The following is a 3,450-nucleotide window of genomic DNA, read 5'->3' on the forward strand; positions in this document are numbered from 1 at the left end:
GAATTCAAAAGTGGATAAGTCAGAGACGGCACACTAGAATATCTGAGGATTGGAACTTGTCTTACAATAAAGGCGAATCAAAGAGCTGCTTGTTTACCCTAACCAAAAGAAGTGAGGGGATTATTGCTTGCTTTTTAAATATATGAAGAGGATTAATATTAGGAAGGGAGAAAGAACTATTTCAGCTAGTACCAATGTAGAACAAGAAGAAATGGGTATAAACTGTCCACTAGAAGCTTAGACTTGAATTAGACGAAGGTTTCGACAATTAGAGGAGTGAAATTCTGGACAGCCTTCCAAGGGCGTAGTGGGGGCAAAGGATTCTGGCTTTTAAAGACTTAGCTTGAATAAGTTTTGGGAAGGGATGGTCATGATGAGAATAGCTTATTTTTTTTCTTTTTTTGGCAATTTGTTTTATGTTCTTTTGGGATTAAATCATCTAATGCAGTGAGGGGGGGTGTGTGTAAGTATGCCAGTGTACTGTGATGGATGGTGTTATATGGGATGGGAACTGACAGTTAACTTGCAGAGAAAATTCTTTCCTGAAGTGCTTGGCGGGGTTGCGATCTTTGCCCACATGCTCAGAGGTTTAGGCTGAATCGTTCCATTAAGGATCTGCGCTGAATGAAAGGTTAGATTGGTCGGAGGAATTTTTTCCTCGGCGCGGCAGATTTGGCAATGATACTAGGGAGGGCCCGCCCCTGGGAAGGGTGTTTTTTTTTTTTTTTTGTTTTTTGTTTGCCTCTCTCTCTTTCTCGTGCAGCGTGGTGGTTTCAATGGGTCAAATACAACATTTCTGGGTGCGTGGGGATCTCTCTGGGCAGCTTGAGGTCTTCAAACCACCAATGTTGAAAAGACTTAATAAACTCAGACACAGGTTAGGGGTTTGTTTAGAAGTGGATGGGTAGGCTTTCTCTCCTGTGCCTGCGCTTTGTGCAGGAGGTCAGACTACATGGTCATATTGGCCCCTTCTGACCTTAAAGTCTCTGAGTCTATGAGGCATTAATCCTTAACCATCTGTTTATAACACCATAGTTTTAGAAAAAAATGGACATTGCATTTGTCTCGATGCACGCAATACTGCCCAGTATTGCATTTAAAATGCAGCACCAACTCTGTCCAATCCTCACTAGAGTGCATGAGGTTTAGAGTACCAGTAACAAGCACACCTGAAAATTTAATTAAGGTAGCAAATACTGCTCAACAGCAAACATTTTCCATATGGAAATAGGTCATTTACTTTCTATTAGAAGCCAAAGAAATGAGAGTTTAATTTATCCAAGTCTTACATTCAGTTTGCTCACAGAGTAAAAAAAGTGCATATATCAAAAAGTACATACCTGATGTCCTGGCACATTCAGGAGAAGGCATTTAGCACCCTCTGAAAAGGAGACTTCAATAGCAAATCTGATTTTTTTAATTGCAGGTGTAACTTCATTGTGTACGATCTTGAAGCTAAATATTTACGATCACAGATCTAGTTATTTTTATAAATTATAATGAAGGCTATGATTTTTTCACTGAATCTGTGACTTCCAGTGACCTTCATGAATTCAGCCATGTCAGCCAGGAGCTGCAGCATCCCAGGGTGGCGATCCTGCCCCCTGAAGCTCTGGCCACCACAAGCGGTGTGGCCATAGCTCCTGGCCACGTTGGGCAGTGGGGCTTCCCTGCAGCTCCTGGTCACTGTGGATAATGGGGGCCCCCCTAGAGCTCCTGGCTGCCATGGGAGACCAGGGAGCCACTGTAGGGGTACCCCAAAGCTCTGAGTCACCGAGAGCAGCTGGGCCCCCAGAGTTCCAAGCCACTTACAAAGCTCCCAGCCAGCACGGATGGAAGTAGGTACCCCAGAGCTCCAAGCCCCCAAAGGCGGTGGGGGATCTCAGAGCTTGGAGGGGTGCCCCACAGCTGCCCAAACTCTGCAGGCTACGGGGAGACCCTGCAGCTGAGCTCTCCATTTTGTCAGGGATATTTTTAGTAAAAGTCATGGACAAGTCACAGGCTTCCATGACTTTTTCTTTATTGCCAATGACCTGTCCATGACTTCTACTAAAAATATCCATGACAAAAACCTTAGCCTTAGTTATAATGGCATGTCCTGTTATAAATTAGCAAACTAAGTAAAAGCCACCTCATTTCTTTGCAACAACAATTATTAACTAAGACAGAAGAGCTATTATAAGGTTTTCTCCTGGAAATGAATCAAATCCACACAGAAAACTTCAATAGATGAAGGAACTGTTACTGTATATCAATATTAGTATTAAGGTTATAAAATGAGCGATACTTCCCTCTTTTATTTTTCCCAATTATTTTATGCAAATAGTAGTATTTTCATTTGGAATACTAGAACAGTTTGACAATGTACAATTCCATGTGGCCAAACAAGGGGCGGGAAAAACAACAACTTTTGTGTATTAGAAATCTGTCCACTCTGCACTTAGTTTGACCCTCTGGAATGACCACAAATAATTCGTTAATTAGAAGCAAGAGTAGAAATATGGACGATAATAGAAGAAAAATCATACAACCATCACCAACAATTTTTATTTTTGGAAAAAAATGGGCAATAAACATCTATGCCAAAGAAAGTGCCCAACAGCTACAGCAGGATGGTAAGGAAAGGTGGGCGAGGCACATGGAAAAGGAATAGATAAAGGGCAATTTGGCAAACCCACACCAATCACAAAAAAAAAATACCTGAATAAAACGTGGATGTGTTCAGTTCCATCAGTGTGTCTTTCCAATTATTGTACCAAGGAACACTAGCTTTAACTGAGCGATCTGATAGAGAAAACATGGTATTATTAAGCTAACCATTGTCAGGTGCAAATATGCTATCTGCTCTTAGGTTTTGGTAATGTGAAAGACTAAAGTACAGTACCACATCTGCCAGCAAGGCCTGAAACAATTTGTTTCCTGAAAATTAAAGTATTTCATGCTACAAGTTAGACATTTCACCATATGCTATCAGAAATCTTTGTTTCTTGTGAACCCCAAACTCGCATTGATTTCAATGGACACTGAGGTTTGCACATGAAGAATCAGAACCATACATTAAAAGGATTAAACATTTCTATTTGTCACAGTTTTTCCAGAGACAGAGACAGAGAGAGAGAGCGAGCATGACTATAACCTTAACCAGCTAATCCTTTGCCAAATTTCTCAGATTACGAAGACGACAGCTATAACAAAAAAGGGATTAAGTAAGAGTAATGAACAGAACTAGTTACAAGTCAGCTAAATTGTATAATGCATCACAGTTTTCCAGGATAAAGTTTCTTAATTTTTAAGCTGTACTGCAGCTGATGGTCATTTCCTTGTTCTTTCCTATTAATAAAAAGGATTTTAAAAACACCACGTAACTGAAATTTCAGACTGATAGCTTGTGGTAAACTGATAAAGAACAGTTTCATCTACTGCAAATAAGAACAGTGACTTAATTAAGAA

General features: G+C 40.4%; 1 protein-coding gene and 1 long non-coding RNA gene across 2 annotated transcripts in view; both read right to left on the reverse strand.

Moving 5' to 3' along the window:
- The window catches only part of LOC142046381 (uncharacterized), a 13,389-nt gene extending 10,604 nt beyond the window's left edge, over positions 1 to 2,785 (reverse strand). The window contains exon 1 of the long non-coding RNA XR_012655346.1: positions 2,701 to 2,785. This is a non-coding gene — a long non-coding RNA (uncharacterized LOC142046381). The remainder of the gene's footprint in view (positions 1 to 2,700) is intronic.
- Positions 1 to 3,450, reverse strand: part of TRAPPC8 (trafficking protein particle complex subunit 8) — a 166,646-nt gene that overhangs the window by 127,500 nt on the left and 35,696 nt on the right. The gene's annotated exons all lie outside the window — the stretch shown is intronic.

Source organism: Chelonoidis abingdonii, chromosome 2 (genome assembly GCF_003597395.2).
Source record: "Chelonoidis abingdonii isolate Lonesome George chromosome 2, CheloAbing_2.0, whole genome shotgun sequence".
Lineage (NCBI taxonomy): Eukaryota > Metazoa > Chordata > Testudines > Testudinidae > Chelonoidis > Chelonoidis abingdonii.